The sequence below is a fragment of the Eulemur rufifrons genome, chromosome 7, assembly GCF_041146395.1.
Source record: "Eulemur rufifrons isolate Redbay chromosome 7, OSU_ERuf_1, whole genome shotgun sequence".
NCBI lineage: Eukaryota > Metazoa > Chordata > Mammalia > Primates > Lemuridae > Eulemur > Eulemur rufifrons.
In genome coordinates, this window is record NC_090989.1 from 23,813,000 (window position 1) to 23,824,129 (window position 11,130).

Below are 11,130 nucleotides of genomic sequence, written 5' to 3' on the forward strand. Positions count from 1 at the left end.
TTATGAATCTGGGTGCACCTAAGTTGGGTGCATATATATTAAGTATAGTTATGTCTTCTTGTTGAATTGTGCCCTTCACCAGTATATAGTAACCATCTTTATCTTTCATTACTTTTGTTGATTTAAAAACTAAGTTATCAGAGATTAAAACCACCATGCCAGCTTTCTTTTGGCTTCCGTTTGCTTGAAATATCATTTTCCACCCTTTTATTTTCAGTCTAAATGCATCCTTGCAGATTAGATGAGTTTCCTGAAGACAGCAGATACTTGGTTTGTGTTTTTTTTTTTTTTCCATTGGGCCAGTCTTTGTCACTTGAGTGGGGAATTCAGGTCATTCACATTTATTGAGAGAACTGATAAGTGGGACAGAATTCTGTTCATCTTGTTGGGTAGAACTTCATTGCTATGTTTTCTCTCTTGAGCCATCGTGTTAACTGAGATTTGATCTTTAGCTCTTGAGTAGTTTTACATTCGTGGGTCTTTCTTGTGCTGGTCCGTGTGTAACTCTGTTTTGAGTACTTCTTAGAGGGCTGGTCTTCTCTTGGTGAATTCCCTCTGTCTTTGTTTATCTGAGAATGTCTTAATTTCTCCTTCATATACAAAACTTAGCTTAGCTGGATACAAGATTCTAGGCTGGGCATTATTCTGTTTCAGAAGAGTGAGAATGGGGCCCCAACCTCTTCTTGCTTGTAAGGTTTCAGTTAAGAAATCTGGCATTATTCTGATGGGCTTTCCTTTGTATGTTACTTGTTTCTTTCTCCTTACAGCTTGAAGAAGGGCCTCCTTAGTGGATATTTTGGTCAGTCTGATGACTGCGTGATGTGGTGTCTTCCTATTTGGTATGAATCTCCCAGGGGTTCTTTGAGCTTCTTGAACCTGTATATCTAGAGTTTTAGCAAGGCCTGGGAAATTTTCATCAATTATGTCTTCAAATAGCTTATCCAACCCTTGCTTATTTTCTTCTTCACCCTCAGGAATGCCAATAACTCTCACATTAGGCTTCTTCACATAATCCCACATTTCTTGTAGTCTCTGGTCTTTTCTCTTATTTCTTTGCTCTATCTCTGTGACTGACTTATTTATTGGAAAGTGTTATCTTCGATCTCTGTGATTCTTTCTTCCATTTGATCTACGCTGCTCTTGAGACTTTCCACTGTGTTTTGTAGCTCTCTGAATAAATTCTTCATTTCCAGGAGTTCAGTTTTATTTTTCTTCAATATTTCAATTTCTTTAGTGAATTTTTCTTCCAAATCCTGGTTTTTTTTTTTGTGGTTTCTTTGTGTTGGTTATCCATCTTTTCTTGCATATTATTCAGCTTGTTTGTAATCCATATTTGAAATTCTTCCTGTGACATGTTGCTATTTTGAATCTGATTTGTGTCAATTGGTAGAGAGCTGGTATTCCTCTTTGGGGACGAGATTTCCGTTTTATTCTTTATACTCCCAGAGTTCTTTCACTGAGTCCTTCCCATCTGCATCAATCATTAGATCTCTTCTTTCAGCTTTAGTCTGGGTAGCAGCATGCCTTGTGCTCTGTTCTTAGGCTGTTTAGCAGTCTAGATGTGTTGCTTCCTTTGTCACTAGGGGGAGCCTGTTATGTATTGTTTAGAGTTTTTCTACCTCAGTTGGGGGGCTGCTCCTGGTGGGTCCAGCCCCAGAGGATTGATTTGACCTAAGACCGGTTTGATGTGTTAAGTCACTGTGCTGTTGATTTTCAATTAGCAGCCAGGATTCACACAGGTTGCAGGCAAAAAGTGTCTCTTTTTTGTGTGTCTTCCTCTCCAGGGGTGGTTTCTGCCTCCTTCTGCGTGAAAGACAGTGGCTAGGGGGAGGGGCCGGCGCCCTCGCTCGCCTAGTGCCCCAGCTGCTGCAGCTCCCACGGGCAATGTTCTGCCCCACCCCAATGACTGCAAGGTCCATGCTCCACACTTTTGCGACTGGGAAGGACTCAGTGTTCACACAAGAGCGAAGCTCCTAGCGAGGGTCCATAGACTAGGGGAGGGAGCTGCCCAGGAAGCCACACAGCACCCTAATGGCTCTGCAGTGGCTAGGATGTGGACCTCGACAATGGTGGCTGCCTGCTCGCAGATTGCTGGCACAGGAAGTAAATGTTCAGAGTCTGGCAGGTGCTGGAGCCAGGGACCAAACGAGCCCAGGAGCCCACAGTAGCCCCCAGGCTAGAGACCCACCGAGTGATAGCTGTAATTCGGCGTCTCCTCACTGCCTTTCACCTTAAAACAGATCCATCCCTCCCCCACCAAGCACCATCCTGGTGCATAAGTCCTGGAATCCAAGCTGTTTCCCGCTAATGTCTCCTCTCCACAGAGCCCCACGTCTTCCGTGGTGATTCTGCACCGACTTCAGGCACATCCCTAATTGAGTGGGTGTGGAGGTCAATGGGGAAACAAGCCACTTTTCTGTGGGGCTGAGCCCACCTCACTTGCTGGTGAGGTGGGTACAGCCGTCCTGTGCTTTGCTCCGTCCCGCACTCTCCAGATTTTTGCGATCTTATTTCCCATTCATCTCAGTCTTTTCTTGCTCTCTGTGTCCCACACTGATTCTCTGTGGATTCACACCACTGTTCTTGTGGGGGAGCGATCCTCTAGCATTGTGGCAGGCCAAGATCTGTGCCTTCCTCTCTGGGTGCACAAATCCAGGAGGTCACCTCCACTCTGCCATCACAGGAACCCCCAATATAATAGTTTTATATCATAATATCAATTAATATAAAATATAGTAACTGAATAGAGACAGAAATAATCAGAACATGTAAATAGTAAGAAATAGAAAATATTCTACTAAGACAACATTTACTCATGATAAAAAAAACTATCACAAAATTAGAATAAATTGCTCTTGGTCAGATATCAAAGTATAAACTATAGAAGAAAAGAATAGTTTGATTATATTGCAATTGAAACATTTGGAAAAAAACAAAAAGACAACAAATGTAAATGAATTAAACACAGATTGGAAGAACTTATTTTCAATTTTCTATGAAAAAATGTATACAGAATAATAGACTTCAAACCAATATCAATAAAACAAATAGGCTACTGGAAAGATAGACAAATGAAAAGAATTCACAGAAGAGTTAATAAAAGTGCTAAAATAAAGTATATGCAATACTGAACCTCATCATTAAAGAACACAAAAGAGGGCAAGGCATTTTGGAGGAAGGAAAAAAGCATTTCAATCTCTTCAAAGCTACACAATGTTAAGCCTCTGACAACACTAAGTGTTATTAAGCAGAGAGAATTCACATGCCCTGCTAGAAGTGTGAATCTGTACAATTTTACTGGAGATATATATCTATCATATTTAATTTATTAAAACATCTAATGTGAATTTCATATAAAACTGAGATTTGGTAAACATGGTAAGTAGAAGTATCACTGTTTCCTATTTTTTTACTACAAATAAAATTATCTAAAAATAAAAAGGGAAAACTCATCTCAGATTAAGATTGGCATTAATATCCAAAGGGCCTTTTTCAGAAGATGAGATTGTAGTAGGAATCTCTAGATAGCTACATTTCCAGTAGTCAGTCAAGCACTTAGCTCCAAGGGATGTAGCTACCTCGTTACAGAGTTATAATCAATGACTGTGGGTGGAGAGAGAGGGATTGTCACCCAAGAGATGGAGAGATGGCATAGGCCAAATAAGTTTACAGTCTTGCAGCCAAGCAGTCACTGTTGAGATAAGATTCTCTTCTCAGGGAAGAACTGGTAAAACACAATAGGAGATGAATTTTCGAATTTGGGGCTAAGCAGAAGACTATATAGCTCTAGCTCCATATTAAGACTCAGAAAAATAATCTGGAGCTACTACACACTATTTGTAGAGCCCTAGATTATTCTTACCTGGTACTGGGAATAAGGCTACTAGTTCAGTCATGTGATGCATAACAGCATTTTGGTCAATGACAGACTACATATATGGCGGTGGTCCCATGAGATTATAATATCATACTTTTATTGTACATTTTCTATGTTTATATATGTTTCGATACACAAATATTTACTATCATTTTACAATTGCCTCCAGTAGTCAGTACAGTAACATGCTGTATAGGCTTGTAACCTAGAAGCAATAGGTTATAACATCTAGCCTAGGTACATAGCAGGCTACACCATCTAGGTTTTTATAAGTACATTTTATGATGCTTGCACAATGAAATCGCCTAATGACACATTTTTCATGATGTATCACCATTGTTAAGTGATGCATAGCTGTATATACCCAGGCCTGGATTTGATGGTTCAAGAGTAAGGGAGGATATTTCTACAAGTCAACTATTCTTAGACTTCACAGGTCTGGACTATAGTTAGAAATTTACAGAAATGAAGAGATTGTGCTAAGTCATAGAAAAGAGAAGAATTGAGTTTCTATAAAATCTAATTACAGTTAAAATGTTTATATAGCTGAAAATTATTTTGATAAATGACATCAATATTTTAGGTTGTATATTTTTGAAGTGGTAGTGTTTTAATCAAATTATTATAAACTCTAAAGGGAAATAAAATTGTATAATTCTTGTAAATATATATTTAATATGCATGTGTGTATGCCAATGAACAATTTGAAATTGTATTTTTATTTAGCTCATGAATATCACATTTTCAATAAAATTATATTCTTTCATAATGCCTCCAAATAAAATAACTTCAGACTTTCCTGTCTTCTACAGACATTCACTTCTTTTTACCTCTGACGAAAGAGCAGACTATTTCATTCTTCGATTTGTGAGTCAAAGAATTATGAATTAATTCAAAACTGACTTTGCCTGAAATGCCTTTGAAATAATGTTATTAAAATCATATGGTATATGATGTGGATGAATTGAACAAATCAGATATAACACTGTTTTATATTTCTAATAATTCCAGTCTGTACAGATTCCAAGTTCATTGTGGTAAAACTTTTAAAAATCACCTAGAATAATAAATCTGATAGATTTTAGATTCCACAGGATTATTTTTCAATATAATATGATTTCTAAAACTGGAAGCTCTACAGTGGAATTTATTAGCCTGCTATTAGAATAATAATGTAATGTCCATTTTTGCAATACTTCGAACTTCTGAATAACATTGATTTCACTAGATGACTCAGCTTATTCTTTCAATAAACCATGTTTTCTTGTTAAGCCTTTGATTAATCATACTAATGTCCTGTCAGGTGTGTAAGTTAATCACACATTGTGTGTGTGTGTGTGTGTGTGCATTCACACTTGGTTGCATTCACCACTATATTAAAATGTCTAAAATAAGTGTTGTGGCAGATTTTATGTTTTACTACACATACACATATACATAGTATAGATATTTAGCTATTTTGGATATAGCAGGATAAAGGAAACCATTAATGGGTTGATTGTGTCCCTCCCAACAAAGGATATGTTGGAGTCCTAGTCTCTAGTACCTCAGAATGTGATCTTATTTGGTGATAGGGTATTTGTAAAGGTAATCAAGTTAAAATGAAGTCATCGATTTGGGCCCTAAACCAATAAGACTTGTGTCCTTATAAAAAGGGGAGATTTAGACAGAGACAGACATGTATCATAAAGGGAAGACAATGTGAAGAGACACTAGGAACAGACAGCCAAGTATATATAAGCCAAGGGGAAAGCCTTGGAAGAGATATTCCTTCCTAGCTCTCAGAAGGAAACAAACTTACTGATACCTTGATTTCAGACTTCCAGAGCTGTGAGACAATAAATGCCAGTTCTTTAAGCCACTCTGTTGTGGTACTTTTTACAGCAGCCCAAGCAAACCGGGAAACTCTAGAGACACTTAGGAAAACAAAACAGAACATTATTTGTTCCTTTTCTTTACATCTGGAATATCTTTAAGATTTTCGTACATGTTGAAAATGCAATAGCTATTTTCTAATAATTATAGGATGTATATCAAATCAATTTATTTACACTATTTTATTGCTCAGCAAAATGTTGAGAAGTTAGACATAAAACACATGCTTTAATTATTTATTTTTTAATGTAAAAAGGACACCAGACTGGGTACATTTGGGAGACAAAATGATTCTCTGACATTATTTGTACTCAGCAAAAGCATGAAATTTCCTCAACTTTTTCTTCCTTGTAATATGTACTCTTTTACATATCTACTGTTCATTATGTCATTATGAAAAGACAGTCAAGACATATACAAGGCAATCTGAGATTTAGTCCATGGTGAAAATTTAATAACTGACCAGTTTTTCTTCTTTGATATATTCTGACAAATCTTTCAAGAATAATTGCCTTTATGATCAAAGAAAAAACTTAAAATAATCATTTTCACAAATCAAAAGCAGTTAGATAAGTATTTTTTCTATGATATATGTGCACAGTCTTGAGTATATAATGAGTTATATCTTTATATTTCTGTAAAATCTTACTGAAGAGTAAGGTCCAATGTGTCATCTGAATAGGAGCAGACTTCAAAGGGTCTAAATATTTAATATATGATTGTGACCCTCCAATTCTATTTCAAAACTTAAAAAAAAATGTATATAGGGGCCAGGCGCGGTGGCTCACGCCTGTAATCCTAGCACTCTGGGAGGCCGAGGCGGGTGGATCGCTCAAGGTCAGGAGTTTGAGACCAGCCTGAGCAAGAGCGAGACCCCGTCTCTACTAAAAAAAAATAGAAAGAAATTATCTGGCCAACTAAAATATACATGGTGGCGCATGCCTGTAGTCCCAGCTACTGGGGAGGCTGAGGTGATAGGATCGCTTAAGCCCAGGAGTTTGAGGTTGCTGTGAGCTAGGCTGATGCCACGGCACTCACTCTAGCCCACGCAACAAAGCGAGACTCTGTCTCAAAAAAAAAAAAAAAAAAAAAAGTATATATACCATAGGCGAAGGGAATCCTAACCAAGTTGTAATTGTCCCATTATGATGATTAGAATGCTGAAACTACTTTAAAAACTAAATACCAAACTTTTTCATAGTGTTTTTTGGCTGCTCTTTATTGTTAGCACAATAAGCCTGACACGATTGGTCTAGTAATATACACATCTGGTTGGTCTAGTGATATATATATCACTACAGCTTATTGAGTACATTAGAGAAAGGAAAATTTCTCAAAATACAATTATACCAAAGTGAAATTATGCTTCATAAAGTTCTACCTTTCAAGAATTGTTGTCATAAATGCTAACATTTAATATATAATTATCTATTTTAGCAGACTGTAATAATGTGTTCAAGCATATTCATAGCATGGGTTTAAGAATTTTTGCATATTATAATAACATTCAAAATCAAAATGTACACATATATTAAAATTCTTCAAAAATAGGAAAAAAAAATCAAGGTTACTTATTTAGCTTTCTACTGAGAAATTTCATTTCCTGTATGTACCACTGATTCATGTCTTACAGATAACAGCTCCTTTCAGCCTTTTATTTCTTTTATACTTGTCCTTGTAGAACAAATTCTTAAGCTATTATTGAATAATGCATTATTCGTTAATACAATATTTATTGAATACTTTATTGGATTAGTTGACAATAGACTGAGACAAGAATTAGAGAATAAGTATGTGTCTAATTATATATTTTTTAAACGATAATTATAGAAATGTAGAAATCAAAAATACTGTAAAGGTCATCAAGTACAAACAAGAATGATGAATTGAGGAAGGATATTAGTAACAACTCATTAACTTGACAACAGTCTCTTCTTATATGTTTTCTGAGTGTATATGCTGAAATACATTTCCATTTGAATACATAGCAAATTCCCATTTATCCAGAATGGAGAAGAAATAGTTTCCTCTTTTTAAATCAAAGATGGTGATTATTTTTTATTTATATTTAGAGAAGGATATACTAACCAGTAAATGATGCATAAGTTTCAGAGTCTTTGACTTGGTCAGGCCTCTATGAGTATTAGGGTTTGCTTGAAGTTATAGAATATTCTAGATGAGAAAAGAAGTAGGTTGCAATCAGAAAGCATTTCTATGCAAATGTTTCTGGAAGATTGTAGTATTTGATGTGAATTTTATTTCTGATTTTAAATAAATATTTTAATTTCATACCAAAATTATACTTTTGTAATTATATATCCATATTCCTTAAAAAAAAGGCATCCCCGAAGTATGTAAACTCTAGGATCCACTTACTACATCTGTTCTGGATTATCTGGTATCTCCATAGTTTTAAAAATAATTTGATTGAAAAATGTTTTATTCTCAAATTATTTAAGCTAGCAAACACAATTTAATTCCCTGCAATTACTCATTAAATATTTTTAAACTTTCCTTACATTTGGTATGTGAATATAAATATCATAGTAACATATTGAAAATTTTAAAAAGGTGAAAACATGTTGGTGATCTGTGATGAATTCACCCAGTCAAGAACTTAAAAACACATGCACACACACACTGATTAACTATTTAATCCAGCTCTGCATAGATTAGTATAAAATAGAATGGTGAGATTATTTTAATGCTAATAGTATAATTGAAGGAAATCTGTATGTTGTGAGGGAGGAAGTAACACCTTCGGTAATCAGATTGAGGAATTCAAGTTAAAATTGTGCTGTAGATTGTCACTGAAAGTTACATAATTACATTTGTTAATGAATATTGCAAATCTTAAAGAAAAATGAATAATATAGTACATGCACAGTGCTTAAAATCCATCTTTTGAGTCACATTGGGACACATATGAAATAAGAGTGAAGTACATTTATAATTTTCTTAATATATTCAGCACATCGGAATCCTTAATGAGCAAGAAATCTTTTCCCAAGTTCTGCAGATTCTATAATTAAGAAAGTATAAATTGCAAGGGTAAGCACATGCTGTAGTATACCTAACATATATTTAACAAGAAGCACTTCAGTCAATTATAATTTCTCTTTTTTTCATGGCCCCAATACTGAATATAAAAAAGCCAGCCAAACAGTTGGCTATTTTTTTGGGTAATTAAATGTTCATGAATCTATGTGTGTGTGTGCATGTGTGTGTGCATATATATGCACATGTGTGTTTTGTGTGCATTTTTCATCTATGCAAATACTTAATGACTTATGGACTTTCCCTCTGCTAACATTTAAAAAGAAGACAGAATCATGAGCACATTACAGTGTGTTTATTTTTAGTTTTCATTTGCCAAAGCAAACTGTTTTGACTATAGCAATAATAAATTTAAGTGTTTTTCTGTTTCATAATTCTTGTATTTTCTTCCAAGGGCTTTAGCTCAGTAAGAAACTATCTGCAGCAATAGAATGGAAAAAATATATGTGATTTATTCATCAGTTAGAGATGAATTGTCATCATATATTTTTGACGGGACAGCCATTCTCTCTTTCGTTCTTACTGGCAAAGCCTGAATTTTTTCCAGTATCTGCATTATATACATGTGATTCATGGATAAATCCTAATTATTTAAGTCAGTCATGGAAGTCCTGTTCTGTCGCAGGTACTAGGTTTAGGGTATGGGCTCATTATCAGTTTCTGGCCAACGATATGTTATGGAGGTCTGCAGGGGTGGGTGATATGTCTATATAAAAGGTCTCCTAACTTTTTTAAAAATACAATCTTTTTCTACCAGAAATTTTTATCTCTTCATGTGGCATCTTACAACCATAAGGGAAAACAGCCTGATGATCAAAGCTATACTCTGAGTATGAGACACTACTAGAAAGACGAAAAGCAGTTCTGACAGTGTCATGATGTTGACAAAATGCCTAATTAATAAACTGAATAATATAGATATCTTAGAACTTCTTGTTATATGTAACAATAAAAGTTGCCATTGTTTAAACGACTTTATTTATTTATTTTTTATTTATTTATTTTTTTTGAGACAGAGTCTCACTCTGTTGCCCAGGCTAGAGTGAGTGCCGTGGCGTCAGCCTAGCTCACAGCAACCTCAAACTCCTGAGCTCAAGCGATCCTCCTGTCTCAGCCTCCCGAGTAGCTGGGACTACAGGCATGCGCCACCATGCCCGGCTAATTTTTTCTATATATATTTTTAGCTGTCCATATAATTTCTTTCTATTTTTAGTAGAGATGGGGTCTCGCTCTTGCTCGGGCTGGTCTCGAACTCCTGAGCTCAAACGATCCGCCCACCTCGGCCTCCCAGAGTGCTAGGATTACAGGCGTGAGCCACCGCGCCCGGCCTAAACGACTTTAATTTGCATTTTCTGCTACATGTAAATGAAGGTTTCCTAACTGAAATGCCTAAGTATGCTCAAGTGAGTCTGTGTGTACAGTTAACTGTGCCAAATCTGTTTGTTTCTATGGATTCATTCTCTACCCTTCTCCAGTTTTTCAACAAATAAAAGAATCCAGAAAAGATGTTATTCAAAATGTAATCATGGAAAATATGTCTTTTTAAAATCAGAAAAACCAATCATGCATATTTGACTTTATGACATGTTTGGACCTAAGAATAACTAAAGAATTATTGAACAAAACTCTGTTATTTTAATGCAAAAACTCAAGTTATGCTTTTATGACCTATTATTTACTTCCTTCCTAGCTCTAAAGAAAAATAATCCACAGCCAAAGTTACACAATCAATGCATTTTTGAGAGGAATTTAATAAGGATTCCTAAAAGAAGTTTTATTTTTTTTTTCAGTTTCTTATATCACTGCCAAACTAATATTCTCTTAATCACTATAAACAAACACATTGCGTTTATCTTTTTAATAAAATTTTGATTCTCTCTCTAGTGGTCATTTCTTCAAGAATAAAACCCTCAATATTTATTCCCAAGACTTTTGCAATTTGTCCTTATCTAACCTACTGAATATACTTACACAATATTACATTTTTAGAGTAAGAATCCTAGATGCTATTCAAAATAATGTAGGAATTCCATCTACCCATTGTCTAAGAATCATTCACATTGTGTTTAAATACATTAAGTAATGGGGTACTATTTCCTTATTATTATGCTATTTCTAATATTTCACTTTGCAAGAACTATTTATTATTTTTACTAGATCTCAAATTACTTGTAATTCCTATCCTGTTATTTTGGTTTTGCCTTTTGGTATTGTGCATAATAGTCTAACATTTCTCTTAAATGACAGCCCTGTATATGTTACCAGTCAAGTTTTATATTTCTTCTTCTTAATCTTCACTTTCCAGGAAAACTAGCAATACA